The sequence below is a fragment of the Pelodiscus sinensis genome, chromosome 2, assembly GCF_052426305.1.
Source record: "Pelodiscus sinensis isolate ZL-2025 chromosome 2, ASM5242630v1, whole genome shotgun sequence".
Lineage (NCBI taxonomy): Eukaryota > Metazoa > Chordata > Testudines > Trionychidae > Pelodiscus > Pelodiscus sinensis.
Genome location: NC_143053.1, coordinates 186,274,831 through 186,285,262, shown reverse-complemented (window position 1 = coordinate 186,285,262; position 10,432 = coordinate 186,274,831).

Here is a 10,432-nt window from a genome sequence, read left to right as displayed (position 1 = left end):
TTGATTTAGTAATTCTGCATTGATCTGAAAAGATCCATCTGCAACTACAAGATCACCATGCCTATTATGTATCTGAACCTCAAGAACTGAACTAATGCCTGTAGGTATCTTGTAACTAATACTCTCTCTTTTTAAAGAAATTTTAGAATAATTGATAAGATTTAGCTATAAGAAGGCATTTGAGATGAAGTCTAAAATATTCCTTGGGCTGGAAGGTGATGTAACCAGTCCTTTGGGATTGGTAGAACTTTATTTGACTGGGATGTCTGGATGGAGGCCTCAGGCTGTGTACTTTAAGGGAATCCAGAAGCTGTTTTGTGCTGGCTTGGTGAATATAAATATTGGAATAACCACCAGCTTTGGGGACTGGCTGTCCTTTTACTTTGCAGTGCATCCTGAGGGACCTCAGCTGGCACCCCTGGAGCACAACTTATCACAGTTACAAGAAAAAAAATCTACATTTGTAAATTACATTTCAACGATAAAGAGATTGCACTTCACTATTTGTATGAGGTGAACTGAATACTATTTCTTTTGTTTAAAATGTTTATTATATTTGTAATAAAAATATAAATTGTACAGTTAGCTGTACAGTTCATTGTACCAGTTAGTGCAATCTCTTTATTATGAAAGTTGAACTTTCAGATGTAGAATTATATACAGTACCAAAAAACTTGCACTGGAACAATTTGTATAATGCTGAGAGTTATTGAACCAAACTCTAAACCCCCTGACTTCCAGTGGTTTCCTATAGATATAGGGTTTATAATTTGGTTCAATGGCTCTCTGCACCCCCACTGTAAAAAGTGTTCCAGTGCCCTTGGCATTATATGGTAGCTGTGACCAACAAGAGCAAGTTTGCTGGCTAGAACAGAGCCTTAGTCACCAGGAAGAATGGAGTGAGTGGATGGCCAGCTAATCAAAGTGGACTTGGTGGTGGGATGACTAGAACATCGGAGTACTAGAGAATGGACATAAAAAAAACAGCCACTTGCAAACACTACATCTTCTGCTCCTACTGCCTACGTCTCTCCCTTTCTCTGGCAGCTCTTAGGAGCGTATGTACCTTCCTATCTTCCACTAACACGTTAGCAGCACATTTCTTCCAAAATGGTCAACAGTGATATATAAATATCACAAAATTGTCATCGTTAGGTTTCCACCCCAATGAGATGATTGGGTGCGCTTCACCCTTGTCGGGGATTTCTGTGAAGACCTGGGGATTTAGCACACATTGATTTACATTCAGTTTACCTTTGTAAGGTTATTATTGCAACCATAAGAGTTGGAAATTTTTCTAAATGGAAGTTTCAAATCTGCTGCATAATTCTGCTCTCATGGTAGGTTCTGTGGCCAATTCAATTTTGCTCACATATCCAAGAATAGCTGAGCTTTGACTATAAGCATTTGGGGGCAGCAGCATTGACTTGTTATCTTTACTGTACATACTTTTCATTCTTGGTTCTATATACATAATAGTGATAGAGCTAGGTAGCTGTTGAGCAAATTTACCTGTGCAAATGTGCCAGTGAATATCATTCCTTACAGCAACACCACATTCATTCTAGTCTTACACCTCTCTTACATTAGGCAGCTTTTTATGAAGGAGAAAATAAAAGCAGATCTGAGCAATTAAAATTAGTCTAATCCTTTCTTTTTCCACAAAGTCCTTTTTGTCAGTACAGGTCTATTGTATATTGCATTAGTGGGTGTGTTTGCTTGTTAACATGGATTTCTTTTGTTCGCAGGGTACAGTTCTGATACTCAAAAGATACAAGGTACAGGAGAGGAGATACATGAATACATTGGAATTAGGGATGTAAAAGGTTAAACGGTTAACCAGTTACCTGGTAAGTATTAGACTTACTGGCATGCTTATTGGCTACGTCTAGACTGGCATGATTTTCTGGAAATGCTTTTAACGGAAAAGTTTTCCATTAAAAGCATTTTCGGAAAAGAGTGTCTAGATTGGCATGGACGCTTTTCCGCAAAAGCACTTTTTGCAGAAAAGCGTCCGGGTTCAATCTAGACGTGCTTTTGCACAAAAAAGCCCCGATCGCCATTTTCACAATCGGGGCTTTTTTGCGCAAAACAAATCTCAGCTGTCTACACTGGCCCTTTTGCGCAAAAGTTTTGCACAAAAGGGACTTTTGCCCGAACGGGAGCAGCATAGTATTTCCGCAAAAAGCACTGATTTCTTATAGTAGGTAATCAGTGCTTTTGCGGAAATTCAAGCGGCCAGTGTAGACAGCTGGCAAAATTTTCCAGAAAAGCGGCTGATTTTCTGGAAAAACTGGCCAGTCTAGACATAGCCATTGGATAACCGATTAACTGGAGGGCCTAGCCAGCAGGAGCAACCCAGCCAGCAGGACCTCAGCCACAGTGGGCTGGTGGAGCTGGAGCAGCCCCACTACCACCCATGGCAGGTGGTTAACCGGTTATACAAGTTGTTTAACTGGTTAAGTATTTTAGGTGTCTTTCCCCCCAACTCTAGCTGGAATGGGATCATTAATTTAACACACTGTGTTGATAATTTGGTCTAATTATCATTTCAATTTCATATGAATACAAGACTCCATGACACATGCCAGTGATTGAGATTGATTGCCAGAACCTATTACAAATTTATAATCAATATTTTTGTTTTGTTTGTTATTGTTTTGCATATTAGAGCACAAAGGTTTATTTTGGATGACTACAATCTTCTATTGGTTTATCTCCACTATCCTTATTTATTAAGCTATGAATACCTGCAAATCCTTTAAAGGATTAACTGTATCAGCCAGTTAAGCTTTCAAAGTAGTAAAAATAACAACAAGCTGATTCTACTGACACAGTGAAAACTGTACCTGTTCTACATTTTACAATCTCTTTGCTGCTATTTTGACTCGTGAGACACTACCCTCATCTACTTAAACCTTGATGAAGATTCTGCAGAAGAGAGTCCTACTGAAAGTAGTTATAACTACAAGACAGTTTCACGTCTCAGTCCACTGAGAAGCAGAGAAGCACAGCATGGCTACGTCTACACTGGCCCCTTTTCCGGAAGGGGCATGTAAATTTCATGAGTCTTCGTAGGGAAATCCGCGGGGGATTTAAATATCCCCCGCGGCATTTAAATAAAAATGTCCGCCGCTTTTTTCCGGCTTTTAAAAAAGCCGGAAAAGAGCGTCTAGACTGGCCCCGATCCTCCGGAAAAAGTGCCCTTTTCCGGAGGCTCTTATTCTTACTTTGAAACTGACTTTGAAACTTACTTTGAAGTAAGAATAAGAGCCTCCGGAAAAGGGCACTTTTTCCGGAGGATCGGGGCCAGTCTAGACGCTCTTTTCCGGCTTTTTTAAAAGCCGGAAAAAAGCGGCGGACATTTTTATTTAAATGCCGCGGGGGGATATTTAAATCCCCCGCGGATTTCCCTACGACGACTCATGAAATTTACATGCCCCTTCCGGAAAAGGGGCCAGTGTAGACGTAGCCCTTTTGTTTTTCTATTCAAGAAATGCCAAGGAACAAGGATATGCAAGATGAGAAAGGAAACCTCGGTAGCAGCCAGTACATTAATGAAAGTGCTCTTTTTCAGAGAAATAGATATCAGGGCCTGCACATGGTCTCACTGGATTCCTGAAATGAATCTGTGCATGCTGATTTTTTCTGTGCTATGCCCTCCTTATCTACTTTCACTGACTTTCATTAAATTACACCAAAGAAAATTTGGGCCATTATGTTTAGAAATATTAATGTATTCTGATGAACTATGAATATAGGAGACCCTTGCAACTCACAGAATTGCTATTCGCAATTTTGCGTAATTGTGGTTTCTCCCATCCCCCACTTAAACCGCATTCCTGGCCTGAGGGAGGCATGGCCTGGGGGGGGAGGGGTGCCTGTTGCGGGACAGCTGCAGCAGTCAGACCTCCCCCCCCCCCACACTCACTGGGGTGCTGGGAGCCATGGGAAACTCACCATGGCTCATGGCCCCTCACATTGATTTTCTCGCAGCTCCTGGGAGCTGTGATCAATTCCTCCAGCTCCAGACCCCCATGGTGAGTTCAGAAGCCATGGGGAGCTCACTGTGGGGGCCAGGAGCAGGGGGGAAACTGAGCACTCACTCTGCTTCCCTGCCCCCCAGAATTCACAGACTTTGTCATTTGTAGTGGTGACAGGAACGCTTCCACTGTGAATGGCGAGGGTTTACTGTATTGAAGGCTGGATTGTACCTAAAAGACAGTGGGATGCATGTGGAGCAGAGAAGCTTCACTGTAGTGGGAGCCTCAGAATTTTTAATTTCAATATTCTAATTCCTCCTGGAGAATTTATGCAATGGCAGCTCTGCCAGCCTTTCAGAGGTGTAGTGGATGCTCTCTTTCCCTCCAGGCCTAAATAGTTCTGCTAGCCAGTGGGAAAATAGCACTGGCTATGATCCCATCCTAACCCTTCCCTGCCCGCTCTGGAAAAGCTAGAATTGCACTGGTATGAAGCAGAGACTGCTCCAAGAATCGTACAGGTCTTTTTGCACAGAAGTGTTTGAACAATACTGAAAGAGGCCTTTGTGCCTCTCCTGTCTCCCCGGGTCCCTACAAAGTGCTCTTAATTTTTAATATTATGGCTGTTACGTTTCATCCTCCAACTCCAGGAACTTCAGTTAATGCTTGACATAGGTGTATTGGGGAATTTGCAGTTTTCAGGCTCTAAAAACTGTAACAATTTGGCAAGCTCTCTGTTCAGGAAGAACAGCTCTTGCACAAGAGCGGGGTTTTGCACAAAAAGGAGCCGTCTACACAGCTCCCTTTTGCTCAAAAGCCTCTTGCACAATTATGCAAATTAATTATGCAAATGAAGCATGGCAATATGCTAATCTGTGCTTCATTTGCATAGGCTTCTGCATAAGAGAGGTGCAGTGTAGATGTAGGGGGAAGGTAGGAAGTGTGCTAAGGGCAAACTGGGGGCATGCCATAGCAGACACCCTGAAATGTTGCTCCATAGACTTCAATGGTGTAAGTTAGAGGAATTTCACAACTGCTCTAATTATACCAACGATGAACAGTGCCGGATCAGGGAGCTGCTAACCTCATCTCTCCTCTGTGTTGAACAGAGCTCTAGCACATAGAGAACTGAACCATTAGACTGTAAATTCTTTAGGCGCAGAGATTCCTTTCTTTGTCAAATATCTTCCACTTATGCACACTTATGGTGCGGCGTAATTAAACTGACTTGGTTTTTGGCAATTTGGGTGCAGGTGAGCCTCCCTCCCTGCCCTACTCCAGGGCTGCCAATTCTTTGACCCAATGAACCGAACACCATTGCTGCTTCTACCCCTGCAGTTTCTCCCCACCTCCTATGTGATAGGATAGCCGTCCTATCACAGAGGTGTGTGTCAGTGTTGAGCTGTGTAGGGCACCAACACTGGTAGGGATAGCTCTGTTAATGTATCATTCTTTAAATCATGCAGACAAAATGAATTCAATGCACCCTGGAGCAAAAGGCTAGAGACTTCAGCTGGGAGTTCAAAAGCATAATTATTACATAAAATCACAATGACAGCATTCAAGGAGAGTATAGTGCAGTGTACTGATCCCAGGTAGCTTTGGAGATGCATATTTATACTGCCTTTTGGCAAATGTCTATGATGGTTGCTAAATTCTTCAGTCAGTATATGTGCTTTAATTAAACCACTGTGGTTTATAAAAAGCAAAATGGGATTTCCTGTTATGACTCTAATATATAAGGCAGTTCTGGAACCTGTATTCATAATGTATTTTCATGGGAAAGTTAATGCCATCTGATACAATAGAAACTTCTTTCATATCATTTAAATGTCCTCGCACTACAAATGCAACCTCTTTCTTTTGACATTTCAGAAAGAAACATTAAAAAAACAAAATGGGCTACTAAAGTCTGAGCTTCTCTGGTGCATAGTGTATACCAGCCAGCACACAGAGGTAGGTGGATTAGCTCCTGATCTTGTGAGGTGCTGATTGCTCTTGGAGAGTACATCTACATAGCAGCTGAAGACTCACTGTTCTGTAGACTTTTGGGGTTGGCTGGAGTTTAGGCTCTGGGACTCTGTAAGGTGGGAGGCCAAAAATCTACACAGCAGTAAAACAGCCCCACACCCAGAGCCCCGTGGGAGCAGCACTGGTCTCTGCTACTAAGAGAGGAAACAATGTTGTTTACGGCAAATAAGAGCAAATAGAGGAAGAAAGTCAAGAGTTGGGGGTAAAATCCTGGCCCTACTGAAGTTAAGACTAAAGCTTCCATTGATATCCATACAGCCAGGATGTCCTCCTTTATTCTGCAAATAACTTTTTCCAGGGAGACCCTGTGACTTCCTGCACAAGTCATGCACTGTAATAACTTCTCTGGACCTCAGCTTCTCTATTTGTAAAATGGGGATAATAATGCATTGCAACTTAGTACGATGTTTTCATATATAAGGCTTAATTTTTCACTTCTGACACCTTCCATCGTCAGTTGCACCTGTGCAGTGTGAATGTCAAGTGGGTGTAAATTGTTAACATTTGGCTGTTGTGGCAGTTTATAATAACTTCCCACGGGTGTAAGTGAACGGGGAAGCTGAAAGACAATGGAAAATGAGACACCTGCCCCAGTCCAAAAACAACTTAGCATTATGAATGAAATATGAAAGGCCAGATCATTGACCTTGAAGTCTTTGTTCCGTTCTGTCCCAACATATCTTTAGAATTGTAATGAAGGTCCAAATTCCTAGGTGCAATCAGCATATCTTTGCCTCCCTTTAATCAGGCTATTAGTGATACATTCTTCTTTAGATATAAGGGTCATAGCTAGTTCTGATACTTTTTCTTAACTTTCACATGTTCTCTGTTTGATACTCAGACACCATTCTAGGTTTTGCCCAGTCCAGCTTTTGCATGCTATCAACCTCATGAAAATCCCCATCCACTAAACTGAGATTAGTTTGTAACAGATTGCTCTGTTCTACTCATCTCTTTCTCTCTTTTTTTCATTCACTCAGTCTCTTAAAGAAACTAGCAGAAGATGGCAGTAATACTGCCATGCCTGGAGGAAGACAACAAGATGCATTGTGGTCTTTGTGGTGATAAAGTTTAGGCTTGAAAAATATCCAGATTTTCAGCTTTATTTTTCACCCTTTGACATTTCAATTTCCTATTGTTTGATGACCAAAGGAAAACCAAAAGTACTTCAACAATTCTGAAGTTTAGAGATCTTCTGTTTTTTGGGGGCTAATTTGAAGGTTTAAGTACAAACAACCAATCTCCTGCCCCCCATCCTACTTCTAATTAATCTATATTAAATCTAAATTAATCTTTTGAATAGTTTTAATCTCTCATTAGAGTTGGGACAATTATCTTGGATGGATATGGATACAATAAGCTTGAATTTTTCTTACTAGTTTACATCAGTGTAATTCAACTGACTTTTGTGGACTTGCTCCTGAATTTTTGTATGTTGGCATTAAGGCTGCATGGTAATTTAAGAAGCTTTGGGTGTTAACAATGTGCTGTGGAAGGATGATAGTAGTAGGTAATGGTTGATAATTTTTATATTGTCATAGTTTGTAGTTACAAAAACAGAGATTTGTTGACTTCAACTCTTTATTTCCTAACTTTTAGGGATGGTTTTGTACCAGAGTTCCCACCCTGACCACAAGTGCGGCTCCTTGTGTCTTGATCTGGGAAAGTCACCCTTGTGGTACTGGGTGCCACCTTCTGTACTTTGCTTGCTCCACAATTGTCTCTTTTCTGGTAAGTTGGCCCTGTGCCAAGGTTCCCATTTAGTTGATCTCTTCTGGAGTTATAAAGTCCAGCAGGACCACTGTTCAAATGCCTTCTCCAGATGGTGTTCAGTCCCAGCTGCTATACCATGGGTGGGGAAACTCCAGTCCCCTGCTTAATTTCATCTGGCCCATGGCTAATCTCTGTGCCATGGATTGGAAGCCCTGATCTTTGGCGCCCCTCGCAGGCCTGGAGCTGCGAGCACTGGTTTGCACCGATCCGGGAAGCTCTGCATGTTGTCTTCGCCTGCAGGCACTACCCCTTTAGCTTTAATTGGCCAGTAATCATGAGTAATGGGAGCTGTGAGGACAGTATCTGCAGGTAAGGGCATCTGAAGTTCCCTCCCTGCAGGCCACAGGGACATGCCAGCTGCTTCCAAATCTGAGGAACTGTTGGAGGTAAGCACCCCACACCCTTTCCCACACCCCAACTCTTTGTCTCAGCCCTGAGTCCTCTCCCATACCCTGCCATCCAAAGCCTGCACCCCTACTCCTGCTCCAGCCCCCTAACTCCCTCCCAGTCCCCCCATCCTGCTCCCCCTCCCACATTCCAAACCCTTTGGCCCCAGCACAGAACCTACTCTTGCACTCCAACCCTCTTATCCCAAGCACCACCCAGCACCCCCAGTTGGAGCCTTCACCACCCTCCCACACCCTAACCCTCTGTGACAGCCTGGAGCCCTCTCCCACATCCCGAACCCCTCATTTTTGGCCACATCCCAATTATAGAGTTTCCGCATTCCCCAATTGGACAGTTCAGATGTCATTGCCATTTGCGGCAATGGTGTCCGGTCCATTTGATTGGGAAATTTGGCAACCCCAATCCCAAAGGTTAGAGGAAACCCCAAGCCTCCACACTCTCCGCCCCTGCAGGGCTATGTGTGGCCCATGACTATTTTTTTTCTGGGCATCAGTAGGCTTGGTAGAAAAAAGGTTCCCCACCCCTGTACTATACCAATGGCTGTTGGCAGAACCTGGGCCTGCCCACTACACTGGATTCTAATACAGGGACCCTATAACCAGCAATCTAAGTCTACTAAGTCTCATCCCAGCTACTGTTTCCCTAGGAGCCTTTGTATACAGCCTCTCTCTCTTCTCTGGCCTGTTTCTGGGTTTACCCTGGAAACCTACTCAGCTCCCTATAGCTGCTGCTGCTACCCCCATATCTACCTTCCTACATACCTACCTCTCTTGCTAGACTCCTTACTCTAGGACAAGATTTCAGGGGTTACTCTTCTCCTGGTCTTTGACTTCCTCATTCTCACTAATGGCCTCCCTCATCCCAGGGAGTGACTACAGTCTCCTCCTCCTCCGTCCTGAGTTTTACTGTGAAGCAATCTCACTTGCTGAGTCTATGACTGCCAAACACTAGATAACATAGATTAATTCTTGAATTAAAACCTGTTACTTTTCTCAGTACTTTTAAAGAACTATGGTATTACTTTTTAATATCAGATCCTGTTTTTCTGATACTCTTATTTGGGGATGCAGTGAAAATTTGATACTTTAAAGACTGTACACATTTCTTAGAAATTTTCCTTTTTGATAGTACAGGCAGTCCCCGACTTACGCGGATCCGACTTACGAACGGGGCTTTCTCGCCCCGGAGGTCGAGGTGGCGGATTGCTACCTGCGAGCTCCGGGGCGAGAAAGCCCCGTTCGTAAGCTGCTCCGGTGCCCCTGGTCTGCTGGAGACCATCTCCAGCAGACCAGGGGCACCGGGCGGGTTCCCGCGCTTCTGAGGCTTTGCTCTGGCAAAGCCTCAGAAGCGCGGGAACCCGCCGCGGCTGCGGCTTCAGTCCCGGTGCCTGTGGTCTGCTGGGGACCGTCCCCAGCAGACCACAGGCACTGGGACTGAAGCCGCAGCAGTGGCGGGGTCCCGCGCCTCTGAGACTTTGCCAGAGCAAAGCCTCAGAGGCGCGGCACCCCGCTGCCGCTGCGGCTCTGCTCCCCGTGTCCCTGGTCTGCTGGGGGGGGGTGCAGCTAGTGTGCCACCCCCCAGCAGACCAGGCTTTTGTTTTGGACCCTGGGGCAGAGCAGCTGGGGCGCTGCCGATTGGTCCTGCAGCGCCGCTCTGGGCACTACTGGACCAACCCGGCAGCACCCCAGCTGCTCTGCCCCAGGCGTCCCCAAGTCAGCCGCTGCTGAAACTGACCAGCGCTGACTACAGGAAGCCCGAGGCAGAGTTGCTCTGCCCCAGGCTTCCTGGAATCAGCCGCTGATCAGTTTCAGCAGCAGCTGACTTGGGGACAGTTGAATCTGTATGTAAGTCAGAACTGGCGGTCAGTTTCAGCAGCGGCTGAATCTGGACGCCAGTTCCGACTTACATACAGATTCAACTTAAGAACAAACCTACAGTCCCTATCTTGTACGTAACCCGGGGACTGCCTGTACTCTCTTTGCAGTCCAGCAGAAGATCAGCTGTTTTCTCCATCTTGCCTATCCCACATAACCAATCTTTGTAAATTAAAAACAAACTACTATTTAAGCAACAATGGCCAATTAATATTCTAAATAAAGCCACTCACTGTTTCTTGAATTATATCAGCATTTTCATCTTGAGCTTATTTCAGAGATTTTTTTCCCTTTTCTTTCTTTCTCCCATATTTCCCACCATTCTTCCCTTAGCTCATTTTTAATCGGATTTTTAAACTCTATTTT